The sequence below is a fragment of the Plectropomus leopardus genome, chromosome 11 (assembly GCF_026936395.1).
Source record: "Plectropomus leopardus strain MGB_pleo_1.0 chromosome 11, ASM2693639v1, whole genome shotgun sequence".
NCBI lineage: Eukaryota > Metazoa > Chordata > Actinopteri > Perciformes > Serranidae > Plectropomus > Plectropomus leopardus.
The window spans coordinates 33,802,272-33,818,689 of NC_142186.1; the positions used below are offsets into that span (position 1 = coordinate 33,802,272).

Sequence of the window (16,418 nt, forward strand, 5' to 3'; positions counted from 1 at the left end):
AAAGTGGTGATAGTGGATTTTTATTTTTTTATTAATATATTTATTTTTTAAGAATCAGCTGAGGCCTGTTTTTCTTTTCAGTCTCAGCTGGAGCTCTTTGCTTTTATCTGAAGCACATTTCTGGGGCTCTGTAACAAATTCAACAGATTCTGTAGAGAAATAAAACAATGCATTAATATTCCGCGCTGAGCTGATTGGCTGATATGTTCATGGAAATAACCGTTAATTATCCAATCAATGATGATCGGGTCGCGCTTTGTGGCAAATTATTATAAATTATAAATTGTCTAAATTCGCGTTCATTTGAACAGAAACTTCGCAGGATTCATTGTCTATTTTTTCTCATAATGTATTTATTTATTTGTGAAAGTGGATCCCCAGTAGTTGCTACCGAGCAGGACAGTAACTATTCTTTCTGTGATCTACACATACAAATACATAACATACAAACACATAAACATTATCCTAAACCAAACTCCACATACCCACCCAGCACCCATTAGTCCTTACCATCCCCAAAACCCTCAAATCCGATGTATTATAGTCTAAGTGCGATATCTCAAATCATAAAATAAAATTAAAAACTAATAAAATTTAAAAAGGGATATACTCCATCAATAATAATAGTAATAATAAAAGTATACCTATAATAAATGAAAAAATAATAAATTGCTGCAGTTTTTGGATGAAAGTCTGAAAGTTTGAAAGAAAACCTGCAGAGAAATGAACATGTCAGGTTAAATGAAAATCATCAGACAATAATTCTTTGATGATAAACTGAAGAAATATCTGTTAAATAAATGCAGAATAACCTAGATTTAAAAAAACTATAAAAAATAAACACATCGACTTTATATCTGACCTATAAAAAGCTGATTTTTTTGAGTGAAAATGAAAACACGTTTATATTTACTAGAGTTTAATGATCAAAATAAAATTGTTTGATCTGTTTTACTTCTGACATTTTTTAACCATTTTTCCTGATAGAAGGCGTCACGAAAGCCTTTTAAATAAAGCTTCAGGAGTTTGAAGAGACTGGCTGAAATAAATAATTTGCGGCCAGAAAACGAAAATGTTTCAGTTCCACGTGAAACACGAGCGCACAAAGTCTGATCTTAAATGTTTATTAAAGTTCTTCTTATTAAAGCTCTCAGACTGAAAGTGTTTCTGCAGTTTAAGACGCAGTAAGAAAAAAAAAATCAGCAAAAAAGTCTAATTGCTCACTAATTTCCATCAATATTCAATTAATACAAAACAGTTTATTTTATTCCATTATTTATATGATTTTATTCATTTTATTTTTGACTTTTTATTTAAATTCAGCTAGAAAATAACCCGCACATATTTTAATCTAGTATTGAAAATTAAAACATGCATATTTTTGCATATTTAAAATGTCAAAATATCCATAATCGTTCACATAAATCTGCGTCATTTGTTAAAGAATATGAACGTTAACAAGCAGAGGGGGATTACACACACGCACACACTCAACCAGACACGCGCGCGCACGCACGGCGCATTTGCATGTTGTATCCCACGGTGGAAACGACAAAGGAGCGCAATTAATATGCGCATAAATTAACAGTGAGAATTCCAGAAACAGGCGGTCATCCAGAGAGGAGGAGAGAGGAGGAGAAAAGAGGCTCTGTTCACACGGGACAGGAGGAGGAGGAGGAGAAATAGAGAGGAGGAGAAATATAGGAGAGGAGAGAGAAGGAGGAGAAGAAAAAGAGGAGGAGGAAAGATAGAGAGGAGGAGGAAAGAGAGGAGGAGAGATAGAGAGAGGAGGAGAAAAAGAGGAGAGGAGAGATAGGAGGAGAGATAGAGAGGAGGAGAAAAGGAGGAGGAGGGGAGAGAAATTGAGGAGGAGAAAAAGAGGAGGAGGAGAGAAAGGAGGAGAAATGGAGGAGAGGAGAGAGATGGAGGAGGTGAAAAAGAGGAGAAAGGAGGAGAAAAAGAGGTAGAGTAGAGAGAGAAGGAGAAAAAGAAGAGGAGGAGGAAAAGAGGCTCTGTTCACACAGGACAGAAGGAGGACAGAGGAGGAGAAAAAGAAGAGAGGAGAGGAGGAGAAAAAGATTCTTGGTTCACATGGGAGAGGAGGAGGAGAAAAGAGGAGGAAGGAGAGAAGAGGCTCTGTTCACATGGGACAGGAGGAGGAGGAGAGAGAGAGAGAGAGAGAGGAGAAAAGAGGAGTCAGAGGAGAAAAAGGATGGGGAGGAGAAAAGGAGGAGAGTTGGATGGAGAGAGAGGAAGAACAGGAGGAGAATGAAGAGGAGGATAAAAAAGAGGGATGATGAGGAGAAGTTGCTCATTTCGTTTTTATTTAACTGTTTTGAAATAAATTGAAGCAGTTTGAGTTTTAAGGGGTAAATACTCGTTACGGTGCTCTGGGTTTCAAAGGGTTAACTGGCCCCTGGTCTCCTGTCAGTTTGTTAAAGTGGCCCCCAGGCAGAACAGGACGAGGGGCCCCGACATGCGTGGTCATCATGTTTAAGTATTTTGGTTGGATTCAGATCTAAAATATAATCTGTCTTTTTAGACGCGCTGTCATCACTTTTACCATTTAACACATTTTTTAAATCACTTTTTATCATATAACACAATTTTCATCACTTAAAAAAAATGAACAAAATTTTACGCACAACTTTTAATACATCGATAATTATTGTGACCCTGATTAGTGACCCTCATTTTATAAAATTCTCATGTTCTCCACAGAAGTCCGGATATGTCTGAGGTTCTCATTCACTGTTTGGCGTCTTAAAGAAGCTCTTGATGATTTTCAGAGTTTATCTGAGAAATTCTCTGAGTGACGAGCAAGATGCTTCAGAGTCACTGGATGAACCCCTTAAAGTAAGACGAGTGTCTCCAGAAACAAAGAGGAGTCTGCACTGATACTCAACTTATGGCCCGCAGGCCAAATCTGGCCCCTGATAGAGTGGCCCCCAACATTTTCTAATTCACAGTAAAATTAAAGTGATTCACACTGGGAATTGTTTTTGGCATTTTAGAATCCATAAGGTGCCAGAGTGCACAAAACAGCATCAAAATTGAGCTTGTTGATGAAAAAAAAGTGCCAGTCGAGGATCCCCACACCGCCGACAGAGGTCCTAGCTAAAACACTAATGTCCTAAAATCTGAGAAATGTCCAGAAATCCTAGAAACATCCTTAAATCTCAGAAACATCCTAAAATCCTGGAAATATCCTAGAAATCCTAGAAATGTCCTAAAATCATAAAACATATCCTAATCCTAGAAATCCTGGAAATGTCCAAAAATCCTAAAAAAAAATGTCCTAATCCTAGAAATGTCCTGAAGTTCTGAAAATATCAGAAACATCCTAAAATTCTAAAAATGTCCTAAAATCCTAGAAATCCTTGCAATGTCCTAAAATCCTGGAAATGTCCAAACATCCTAAAAAATGTACTAAAATCCTAGAAATCCTGGAAATATCCTAAAATCCTAGAAATGTCCTAAAATCTCATAAACATCCTAAAATCCCCAAATGTCCTAAAATCCTGGAAATCCTAGAAATGTCATAAAATTCTAGAAATACCCAAAAATCTCAGAAATATCCTGAAGTTCTAAAAAGCATGTCTGGGGCTCCTGTGATTGGCCCCTGGCCTGCTGTCATTTTGCAGAAGTGGCCCTCTGGCAGAGCAGCTTGAGTGATGTTCATCATCTGAGGTGTTCTTGAAAGAAAAACATCCTCGTCCTCCTCTGCTCCCCCACGTCACCTCTGTCCTAAAATATAAAGAGAAAATGCACTGAAACAGAAATATTACTATTTATCTGATTTTGAACATGAAACACCTGAAAAGCATTAAAGGTAAAAATATGAGCATGCACAAATGTCATGTTTCCTGCAGAGCAGCAGGTGTGTAGCGCCCCCTGCAGGTGAGTCTCTGCTGCAGGCCGCTCAGCCCATTTTTAGGTGAAGGTCGCCCTCCAGTGGCTGACTCATTTTACTACAACAAATGTCATTTTAAGGGACTTGTAGACCTGAGCATATTGGCTTGATTTCTTTCAAAAAAAATGCGAAGAAAGCAATGAGCAACAAAGAAATAATAACCTAAAACATTAGCAAAAAAAAAAAAAGAAAAGAAAAAAAAGGGAAAAGTCCAAGAAATTTACCATTAACACCCACACTTAAAAACATTATAGACCACAGAATATGTTGAAAAAATGCAGTTTCTTAAGAAAAAAAATCCTAGTATACTGCATGTAAAAAGAGCAAAGGTCAATGTAATATAATAGAAATCTTAAAGTGAAAGCAACTCCATACAATAAACAAATACAAATAAACAAAATTAAATAGATACAAATAAAAATAAATCTAGTTTTAAAAAAATGCTGAATAGAATTAGAGTAAAATCAAAACACTAAAATCAAAATTTGGTTTTGCCAAGTGTTTAGTGAAGCAGTTCGATTGCAAAAAATGTCAACCATGTGGTTACATTTTTAAGAATATGATCATTATAATTATAGTTTTTCCTCTTAGACAGGAGGAAAAATTATTGTTCCTCTGCAGGTTTTCTGCAGCTTCAGTCTGATTTTCTTTCTCTGCTTCTTTCAGTCGATCAGCGGTGATCCGGATGGTTACAGACCCCAACCAAAAACATTGAGACGTGGGTTTGAACCCCCTCTGAGGTACGTCAGACAGGAGTGACTGTAATCAGTGTGCAGTTTCATTTGTCTGCTTTAAAAAAATACAAAAAAATGTAAAACCTAGAGATGACAAAAGCCAATCAAGATTTTTGCATCAATTTTAACTTGAATATGGAGCCCGTTCTCAGTCTGAACTCATAAAATAGCACCACTCTGTCAGTGCTTTTGGTTTTAGTGTGAAAATGCATCTTTAGTCCGCGCATGAACGCTGCTCGGCGGTGTCAGCGGACTTTCATGCAGGAGTCTGGTGTTTGTTTCCTGTCTGAATGTGATGGTTTTTTTCTAAATCTCACCATCCGCCTCCTTCCACTAAATTTATCAATCCATGGCAGCATGAGCGTTTGTTTACGTCCTGGCGTTGGTTTTCATGTGCTTTTGTTACCTAAATATCAGATCAGTCAGACTTTATCGGTATTATTCTTTCATACAAACAAACTGTAACACAAAGTGCTTCATACGATATAACCAAAATCCCAAAATTAGTAAAAAATAGTTACAAGAAAAAAACTTAAAAATAAGCAAAAAAGAGTTTTAAAAAACCTTTATTTGTTTATTTGATTATTTTTTTCTGTAATACATATTTATATGTAATTTTATTATGATCTTAAATATACTTTTCAGGACATTTTCCATGTTTTTTGTTAAATCATTTTCTAGAAATCCTCCCATCTTTTTTTAAAAAAGAAATTTTTAGGTAATTTCCTTGTTACCTTTCACTAATTTCTTGCAATTTGTGGGACTTTCTTGCCAAGTTGGTCATTGCCTTTTTTTTTGTAAGTCCTGAAAATTAAATATATATATATATAGAATTTTTTATATGTAACATAATTTTAAATCTAAAATTTTAATATTTTTGGGGATATTTTCCACATTTTTGGGGAGAATTTTCTTCCCTGTTTTTTAAAACTAGTTTCTAAGTTTCTAACTAGTTTTCTAAACTAAGTTTCTCTTTCTCTCCTCCCTCCATCTTTAATCCATCCATCAATCAATCAATCAATCAATCAATCAATCCACCAGCTGGTTAAAAGCGTCTGATTGCAGCACAAGAAAACTATCCAGGTTTCAAAGGGTTAAAAAGAATATTTATTTATTTTTTGGCTGTTGTAGATTTGCTTTTAATCCACAAGAGAGAGCTAAAACACACGAGGAGCAGCAGCAGCAGCACTTTGCGCACACACATACACACACACACACACACACACACACACACACACGCCTCTGTGTTTTATTCACTGCTGGTGAATATTTTATTTGATCTCATGTCAGATCCACTTTTTTTCTGTATCTCAGCTCTTCCCTCAGTGTAAAGACTGATCCTGAGCCAGTCACAGTTCATGTCCTCATTTTCTGTCAGCGCTCTCTGAGAATCGAACCCGTGGCTCTGCATCGCTGCACGGCTCATCAGCCCATTAGTGCCGCTTCCTGTTTGACCTCTCAGGTCTGAATGAACGCTGAGATCTGTGACATCATTCGAGTCTGATTGCAGAAAACGTGAAGGTTTGGCTCTGAGCTGCACCCCGAGGCTCCTCCCGGCTCTCCCCGTTAATCCACGCAGACTCCGCTCTCCTGATTGCCGCACTTTAGCCCTAATTTAGGGGTTCAGACTGAAGAGGAGTGGGGGCGTTTGTTGGCTCCGTTGCCATGGACACTGAGCGTTGCTAGGCAGCCGGCAGGATGCTGTGGAAGCGGAGTGCAGCAGAGCAGCGGGTCACCGCGGAGAGAGGGATGTGCACCCACACACCTCTCTCTCGCTCTCTCTCTCCCTCTCACACACACACAGACACACACACACACACACACACACAGACCAACACACTCCTCAGCTGAGGGGGAAGCTATAGACGCACCAACACAACGGGTCACATCAAACCACATTTAATTACTCACCTGCTGCCAGAATCACCTCGAGTAAACCAATTTAATCAATGACGAATAATCAATCAAAGCTGCAGCTTCCACCCTGTAACACCCGGATCAACAGTTTTCTTGTTCTTTGTTCAGATGCTTTTTACGAGCATTTAAAGCTCTGAGATCTGAAACAGTTGGTTTGATTTCTTCCAAAAACATGGAACAAAAACACTGAGCAACTTGGAAAGAAAAGTCCTGCAAATTGCAAAAAAAATTAGTAAAAGGTGACAGAAAAATAACCTGAAAATTAGTTTGGGGGGTTGATTATACGTTATATTATCAGAAAACTAGGGAAAATGTGAAAAAAGGAATAAAAATTGAATTAAAATTGAAAAATTGATTTGATTTTCATTAAATACATGGGAAAAGGCAATGAGCAACTTTGAAAGAAATGTCCCGCAAATTACAAAAAATAAATAAAAAAATAGACCTGAAAAGTAGCTGGGAGGATCATTAGATATTATCAAAATAAATTTTAGAAAATAGTTAAAAATGTCCAGAAAACTATATTTTCAAATTCTTTAAATTACATGTGTAGAATTATGTCCAAAAAAAAAATCTATCTATCTACCGATCTATTTATCTATCTATCTATATTGTTTGATTTACACTTAAAGGCGTTTTCATGTTTGTTTTTTAATTTTCTATCTTGTTGCTTTTTTCCAGATAATTATCTAGTATTTTTTTGCAAATTTCTTGCAAAATTTTGACATTTATTTAAAATTAGAATAGTTTTATATTTAAAATTATGTTAAAGAAAAATGTTGAAATAAATGCATACATTTTTTCAGCACTTTGTGGGGTCATTTTCTTGCTTATTGTGTTTTTTTTTTCTTTGTTTGTCCAACATCTTGCCATTCCCATCATCCTCTGCTGTGTTTTGTGTTTGTAGGTGAAGTTACCTGCACTGATCTGAGAGCTCAGGTGAGTAAAGATTTCTTTCCATATTTCCACTTTGTTGTCAGGAGTTCGGTCCTGCAGCCTCTCAGCGATATGTGCGTGGCTGCGGACTTTCAGTGCTGTTTCAGGACTGTTTTCTCTGTGTGAATTTCTGTGGATTAGAGTCTGAAACGTCTGAAATGAAAATCTAAAAGAAAAAACGATAAGGAACACAAGATTGTTTTTTAAATAATGATACAGTTTAGCTGCAAAAACAGGCTGACCAAAAGTCTTCAGAGTTGAATAAATGAAAAAATAAAGTTAAGCCGTGATGTGAAGGCAGCGTGGAGGATAAAGCGGCTGCAGGATGAGTCTCTGCTCTCTCTCCATCCAAAGGTCGTTTTATTACGAAGACTTACAGTGTGATGTTTGGGTCAGGACGCAGAATCACACTCTGTGTCGTGTCTTCACAGAGTCCAGATGAAAACATTAATCTAACAGCTGGACGGTCGCAGAGACGGTCCCAAACGGTGGGGTCACGGCCCTCATGTGAACCGCCAACATGGCTTCCTGGGTCACAGCTTAGCGCTCAGATTTAAATGAACTTAAAGAGCAGTGTTTGTGTTGTGAACGAGAACATTGAGGAGTAATAATGCGTTATGTTTAAAGTGGATTTGGATGTCCATGTTTTCATGATGCAGTATATAAAGCCTTTATTTGACATGCACATCAGTTTAAACAGATGGATGTGAAAAATATTGTTCAACAAAGTATTGGATTATTTTACAGCAGTTCAAACAAACAGATTCACTCTTTAAAAAATAAAATATAAGTATGCTTATATTCCCTTTTTTGTCAGCAAATCCCACAACAAGACCAAAACCAACAATTTACTGAGCTACTTCAAGAGAGAGAACTTTATTTTTGATGTTATATTTTGTAGTTTTGGGAGCTATGATGCTGATTCGAAGTTGAATTTATATAAATGATCGGAGTGATTTATATAAAACCATTTTAATTGTTTACCTCTCTAGTTTCAAGACTATTTTCTTTAGTCTTTTTTTTTGTGCCGTTCTTTTCCCTCGTGAGGTTTTATTTGTGTATTCTTTGAATGTTTCGCAAGCTAAAAAAATTACAGTCTAATGTTAATATTTCACTCCTTTCTGTATATTTTCCTCTTTGTCTCTGAGCAGAGATAAAGAGATATAGATATATATGTTGTGATATTAAGTATTCCTTTTTCAAAACAAATATGATGCAAACTCGGCAGTGTTTAGCAGATGATTTGTGTGCAGATGTCATGCAGCCCGTTCACTCTGAGGATGAACATTTGGAGTTGGAGCAGCTCTCAGCGTTCTTCCCATCAGCAATTCATTCAAAATGCATCTCCACTTGATTGCATAACAACGGGTAATTTTTGCAGCGTTCTCCAGCCCCCGTGACCTTGTGCCCTCACACACATATTAGCAATCTTCCCGAGCATCGAGAGCCGAATATCCAGGCTGAGAGACAATGGCGGGGTTATCGAGTTTCCCGTTTGTTTCTGTGAACTCCTCAGCTGAACACGACCAGCTGAGCCTGTTGTTCATCCCCGAGCTGCAGCCGACACACACACACACACACACACACACACACACACACACACACACACAAAAACTGTGTTCAGTGTGAAGAGGATTATTATCAGAATATCAAGATGCTCAATTAACTAAAATAATCAAAAAAAATCTGATACACTGCATGGTCAAAAGTATGTGGACGCCGTGCATGTGTGACCTGATAGTCCTCGATGGTTAATGTGTTTCTCCTTAACTGCCTCCAATCTTCTGGTTTTAAATCCTGGCTGCAGGGATTTTCTCTCTGTCAGGCACAAGAGCATCAGTAGGCGGGTTTCCATTAACCCTAAAACTGCACAAATTGAAACTGTGAATATAACATTTGCCTATTGGGAACACGTCAATTTCTAAAAAACTCCCATTTATCGCAAAGAAAGTTTTTATGTTGGCATGAGATGGTATTTCAGGCAATTTAAAAAAGCCATATTTGTCCAAACTACAGTGGAAACCCTTTTTAGTCTTTTCTAGGTCACATGATGCTGTGTCTATGTGCTTGTCAGTAGGAACTGGCTCCCTCATGATGCAGCAGGAGCTACAGGAGCTGTTACTGATCATCAGGAAGTTTTGAATCCACAGTTCCTCTGTGAAATCGTGGACTATCAGCTCACAGAAATCCCTCATACATGGCTGCTCCCACATATTAGGGGCTCGCCTTTCCATTATGGCTCCATAACACCCCTACGTGGCCTTGGATTGAAAATAATGTCGGTTAGTGTGGTGGCTGCAATTGAAATAAAGCTGCTAATGTTTTGAACATCCATCGCCATGTTATCGCCAGAGGAGAAGTTGCACAGCATCACTCAGTGGAAACACAGTCGGCTACATTGTGTTTTATTGAGATTTACTAAATATCAATTAAGTTTTGCACAAATCTGTAATTAAAACCTGCCTAATGAGGTCTGGCGCTGCAACTAATACCCTTTTACCACCAAAATAAGAGCATGCATGTGGGTTTTTCAGACATGGGATAAACTTGCGAAAAATTAGGCTATGGTTCCTTTTCCATTGCCAGAGGAGCAGAGCCGTGTATACGGCTCTGCAGCAGACGAGTGTGTCTTTCTTTGTGTGTGGGTTGTTTTAGTTTGCCGTCAGTTGTTTTTCACCTCCCCAGCCTAAAAGCACACTCGTGCGCTTGATATTACATGGTTACCCGCAGTGTTATTACTTAGTGCTGCGCACATGACTTGCTCCGGCCTGTGCACGCGCCCGCTGCATTCTGGTCTTTTGTGTATCATAGCAACACCACCAGTTCTGTCTAAGCGTGTTCTCATCTGACACCATCCAGCTGCAGTTGAATGCGGAAGTTGGTTTTTGCTGTCATGGTTGTATGGCAAAAGAAATGACAGAGCAGATGCATTTGACAAGTTTGGAGTGAGAACGGGCTGGATATAACCAGGCCTGCTGTCAGACGGGGCCAAAGGTCATAGGTGAAGGCCCAAAGGAGGACATGCAAAGATCAATGCAGCAGCGCTGGTGCTGGAGTGGGTGTGGATGAGGGGTCCACTTTGGACATTTTTGTCCCCCTGCTGATAATTCCTAATAGTTTACCTGTGAATTACTGAACCTGCCACTCTATTTTGTGGCAGATTCAGTTTGCTTTTGTTAAAGCAAAGTTACTCATGCGTCACACTGTGTTTGACCTCAAACTGAAATATGTGATATAAATGAAAGATTTTTAATCATCAGAACATTTTCTCAGCAGTGCAGCCAAGTGGCTCTCAATCTTGGAAAAATCATTTTGGCACAAAAAGAACATTTTTCAACGATCAGCTGATTCAGTATTCAACAGGGAGCGACAGAGTGTAGTTTTTGATTGGGCTGAATGAAAAGTGGCTAACACTTTGTTGTCAGGAGAAAAAAAACATTAACCCCTTGAAACCTGAAATTGACTTGATTTCTTTCAAAAATATGGAAAGACGGCAATGAGCAAATTTAGAAAAAAAAAGCAAAACATTATTAAAAAGTTACAAGAAAATTACCTGAAAATAGCCAAACAAAAATAAAGATAAAAGTAGATAAAGGAACCAAAACAGGAAATTACTAATATTGGTAAAATAAAACAATAATTTCTGATAAACTATAATAATTAAAGTTTTTTTTGTATTTTTGCTTAGTTATTTAAAAGTTCTCTAATGAGTCTCTCTCTTGTTTTTAGCAAATTTTTGAGGTGATTTTCTTGTTAATTTTTTCCAAGTTTTTTTGCAATTTGCGAGACATTTAGTGCAAGATTGTTTATTAACTTTTTTTCCCCTATGTTTTTGAAAGAAATCACCCAAATTTGTTCAACATTTCAAATGTTTAAATACTTGGGAAAAGCACAAGACAACTGATGACAATCCAGGTTTTAAAGGGTTGATGTTGATAAACTAAGTTATGATATTCAAGCAATAACTTGCAGGATCAGAAGCTCTGAGCGCACATAGAGGCTCTGTTTTTATTTTTTAACCCCAAACTCCGGGCCGCCTGTGAGTTGTTTAGTGAGTTGTCATTTTTCCCGTGGCATTTCCCTGACCCCGAGACCGCTGGACTACCAGCTGTACGAGCAGGACGGCGTGAGAGGAAGGCAGCGGGACGCCCATCTGACTGCTGCAACTCTCCTCATCACATAAGCTTCTTATGTAAAGCAGAAAACACCGTGTAATCTGTGTGTGTGTGTGTGTGTGTGTGTGTGTGTGTGTGTGTGTGTGTGTGTGTGTGTGTGTGTGAGAGCGAGCTGCTGTCAGCACTACTACTGCTAGTTACTTCATTACTCTTCAGCTCTCCCTGGTTCTTTGTCGTCCTCGTGGTTCAGATATTTCCCTCTGACAGCAGCACACACATTTGTCGTGTCGTTTTCCTTCTTAAGCCTTTAAAACCTGAGCAAACTGGTTAATTTTCTTTCAAAAACATGTGAAAAAGAACAAGCAACATAACAAGACATGGCCCAAAAGTAAGCAATAAATTTGTAAAGTTACAAGAAATTTTCCTAATAAGTATGACCAAAAAAAGTAAAAAAACAAACAAACAAAAGAACTGATCCTTAAACATGCATTTATGTTATATGTTGTTTTTTTCCTGTAACATGATTTGTGTGTGTGTGTGTGTGTGTGTGTGTGTGCATGCATGCATGCATGCGTGTTTGCTGCTATTTCCATATGTTGTGTTACTTACTGTTCTTGTGTTGCGTTCAGATGCATTCACAAGCATTTCACCCTCTGAAACCAGAGAAAAACTGGTTAGATTTCTTTCATGAGAAACACAAAAAAAGCATAATGAGCTAATGTCTTGCAAACTGCAAAAAACACACAAAAAACCCTTAAATAAAATAAAAATCATAAATACAATTTAAACAGCCAAACAAATAAATAAATAAATAGATGAACTAAAAATTAAGTAGAATTTGACAAAATAAGATCTGAAAATTATCTGGGGGGATTATTGTATGATTTATTGAAGATTTTAGACATTCAAATTTTTTTTTGCATGTTCTTGAGGTCTTTTTTCTGTTTGTTTATTTGTTCTTTATTTTATTTTATTTTATTTATTTATTTTTTTTTACACTTTTGTGCTTATTTTCAGATAATTTTTTTTAAGATAGGAAAGATGTCCACAAAAGCTGCTTTAATAATTCTCATAATTATACATCCAAAAATATTTTACAGAGTTACTATTAGGCACTTTTCATGTCATTTACTTATTTATTTGTTAATTGTTTTTCCTCTTGTTCTTTTTTTAAAAAAAAAATCATTTTTAAAAATGTATTTATTTATTTTTATTTTCTATTTTATTTCTTTTTTTCTTTCTTTCTTTCTTTCTTTCTTTCTTTTTTTTTTTTTTTTTTACAATTTCTGTTCTATTTTTTCAGTCATTTCTAATCAAGTTGCTCATTGACTTTTATCTGTTTTATTTGGTTATTCAGTATATTTATATTTGTCAGGATGTCGTTTTCCAAATGCAAGCTTTGTTTTCTCCAGCTTTTCCTCAGTTTTATCTTCCCATTAATTATCAATTGTTTTATTTATTTTAGAGCTGTATGTGATGTTCAAACGTTTAAGGTAGATTGACTCTCTTTCCAATTAAAATATTTAAGGAAAAAAATCTCATGCACGCCATTTGCTGACGTAACATGACGTAGCTCAACGCACGTAAAGTAGAAACTGAAAAAAAGTAAAAAAAAAAAAAATGAAATAAATCTGAATCTGTGCGTCGACCACATAAACCTTCCCAAAACTCTGCGCACGTGCCAAAGTACATTTTTGTACATTAGTTGCTGTCCTCACGCGCCACTCTGACTGTATCCGTCACTGTACGTCATTCTGCCCCTCACTGTAAACACCGTGTTCCTCCGCCGCGGACACAGAAAGTAGGGCGCGCATCACCGCTCGTTTAACATCCAGAGAAAGTAAAGCTAAGATCGCTCAGACTATGAAATGTTTCATAAACATGTATAAAAATGTCTAATCTATAAACAAAGACAATAAATATGTTATTTGTGTGCTTAAAACTCACCAACTCCAGTACTTAGTTTGCTCTGCTGGGTATATGTACACCTTAAGTATTTCACGAGGGGTCTACATCGTCACACTCCCTTATTTCTAATATTCATCCTACATTTTTAAAAATTAATATTAGAATTTCCATTAGACGAAATGTTTTAATTACTTGTGTAAGGCTATTCTGTAGCTTTGAAAAATAAAATAAATAGTAAAAAATGAAATAAAATAAGAAAAATAGATTTTTTTTTTATTTATAAAAAAAACTCTGATTTATTGGTTATTACTTAAAAAAATAAAACAAGTAAAAAATGAAGCTCTGAAAGCAGATATATGCAGTTTGCACATGTAAGATATAGAATAAAGTTAAAAAAGAGAAGAAAATACAATAAAATTAAATCATAAAAAAATAAATGAAATAAAATTAAAAAAATAAAATAGAACAGAATACAATGGAATAAGATGAAATAAAATAAAATGAAAATTAATCAAATAAAATAATAATATAAAAGCTCTGATTTGTTGGTCGTTATTTTAAAATAAAATAAAAATACAAATAAAAAAGGTCTAAAAACATGCCCAGCGGAGGGATATAAACTCCAAACACTTGATGTCGCCATCAGCCCTTCCTACCTCACAGCTCACCTTCCATCAACTCCGCGCGGACGCTCCGATTGGCCAATGCTGCGCGCACGGCTCGCTCTCATTGGCCACGCTGCTGTCAGTCACGCGACGGTGCCACTCAGGATAGATTAGGCACCATTTGCCACAACTAAATAGTTACCTTGTACATCAAGTAGGAAGAATTTTTTTAATTGGTAGCCCACCGCGCTCGGCGCACAGTTACCGCTCGGCTCCGGTGAAACCGTGTTTGCGCGTGAATGCAACAGCGTTTGAAGCTCGCGGATCATCAAGCAGATGTGGATCCGGTGCTCGGGTAAGTGACTCTTGGGCAGCTTCTGTCCGCGTTTTGCTCCGTGAGTTGTTTTGGTTGTGCGTCGGTGTGACAGCTGGGTGTCCGGCGGAGCTGCCGCCGCGCTGCCGCCGCCGGGGCCGCCGCCGCAGCTTTGGCTGCGAGTTTGTGGATTGTGGGAACTCTGCGGAGACTGTGTTTGGTGTCAAGGACACGTCGAGCTTCATGTAGTTTGCTAAGTTCACATCACCATCGTAGCTTTTTTTTGGGTTACTGTGTGCGTGCACGCCTCGCTCCTGAAAGCAGCCCCTGGTGTGAGCGTGGTGTGCGCGCGGCAGCAGAAACACTCCATCAGGAGCTGCCACGAGCGATTTACGACAAGTGTCAGCGCGCTTTCTGACGCGATTTCTCTTCATTCCCGCAAATGGATTTCATCTCTGAGACGTCGAGTTTATTGGCAACTTTTATCGCGTCATCAATTTGGTTTACGCGCGAAATGACAGCTTTACATCGCAGAGATGAAGAGAGAGCATCGCCTCCAGAAAACTGGAGTGATTGGTGAAATTATGTCCCGCATTTTTATATAAAATAACCGCGCGGGATGTTTTTCCTCTCACATCCTTTAAGCTTTTGTGTCTGACGAATAATTTGATGTCTCTTTCATGAGCCCATTTCCGACAATTGTGCTCTCATTGCTGCGCGTAATTGCTTTTCTCCCGGGAGAGAGTGCCATCAAACTTCTAATTTCCTCCTCAAACCCGGAAACCATTTTGCTCGTGGAAGCAGCTCGTGTAATGATGGCATCAATAAACCGGATAAAGCTCCTGTCAGCTTCATGCGCACATTCTTCATCTGTCCTCTCTCTGTCAGTTAACGCTGCCCCATTAACGGCAAAAATAATAATCACTATTATTTTATCTATTTTTCTATCTATCTATCTATCTATCTATCTATATGTATATATCAGTATATGGATGCTGTGAAAGTAGAAGTGTCCATGATTATTCTATCCACAGATGCATTTTGCAACTTTTGTGAATTAAAAATTAGCAAAAAAATTCTTTAAAAAGTTACAAAAAAGTACCTGAAATTAGTAAAGGGGAAAAAAAGGAAAAAGTGCAAAAATAAAATAAAACAAACAAAAAAAAAAACATTATAAATATGAATAAAATATTAATTAAGTAATAGATTTTTATAGCCTAATTTTTAATGTGTAATCATAATAATCATGAATACAATTTTCTTTATATTTTTCCCCTAGTTAATTGATAATTATCTCAAATTTCTCTGTCTTAAAAAAAATGAGGAAAAGGTCAAATTCTTGTGACCTTTTACTTTGTTTTTGCAATTTTTTTGGAACATTTAATGCCAAGGTGCTTACTGCTTTTTTCCCCAGTATTTTTGTTGTCAATTTGTACACATTTCAAAGGTTTAAATGATTGTAAAAGCTAATTGAAGGCAGCTGCAAAATGTATTCTAGCTACATAATAATAAGACTGTAAAAATCTATACACTAAATTTAGCCCTTTTCAGGCTTTACAGACCTTACAACAAGGAACTGACAGCGTTAACGTTCAGCTCGGCTTGCGGTGCATGACCGCTTTTCACGACCAACTGATTAGAAATGACCGAAAAAAAACAGTAAAAAAAAAGAAACAACAGAAATTTGATAAAAAAAGACAAAGACAAAAAATCAAGTAAATGACCTAAAATAATAGTATTTCTGTAAAACATTTTAAAATATATAATTATGATAATCATAAATACAGTTTTGTGGACTTGCCAAGTTGCTCACTAACTTCTCTCCCATGTTTTTGAAAGAAATCAAACCAATGCTCAGGTTTCAAAGGGTTAAACAGCTTTTAAAAGGCGTCTGAACACAGCACAAGGAAACTGGTGTTGATCCAGCCTTTAAAGGGTTAATCTGCACACAGGGTGACTTGCACCTGTGCACATTCA

General features: G+C 37.1%; 1 protein-coding gene and 1 long non-coding RNA gene across 11 annotated transcripts in view; both read left to right on the top strand.

Annotated features, from left to right (window-relative positions):
- LOC148188328 (uncharacterized) overlaps nucleotides 1–8,492 on the top strand; it is a 64,352-nt gene extending 55,860 nt beyond the window's left edge. Inside the window, exons 3-5 of the long non-coding RNA XR_015778065.1 lie at nucleotides 4,580–4,653; nucleotides 7,472–7,503; nucleotides 7,932–8,492. This is a non-coding gene — a long non-coding RNA (uncharacterized LOC148188328). The remainder of the gene's footprint in view (nucleotides 1–4,579; nucleotides 4,654–7,471; nucleotides 7,504–7,931) is intronic.
- Nucleotides 8,493–14,203: 5,711 nt separating this feature from the next.
- The window catches only part of mef2d (myocyte enhancer factor 2d), a 121,152-nt gene continuing 118,937 nt past the window's right edge, over nucleotides 14,204–16,418 (top strand). For 3 of the 10 annotated variants that reach the window (XM_042489858.2, XM_088084682.1, XM_088084683.1), the window contains exon 1: nucleotides 14,207–14,483. The gene's annotated coding sequence lies outside the window, so the exon portion shown is untranslated. Of the gene's footprint in view, nucleotides 14,484–16,418 lie in introns of all 10 variants that reach the window. The other 7 variants (XM_088084680.1, XM_042489862.2, XM_088084681.1 and 4 more) reach the window with 7 other exon arrangements.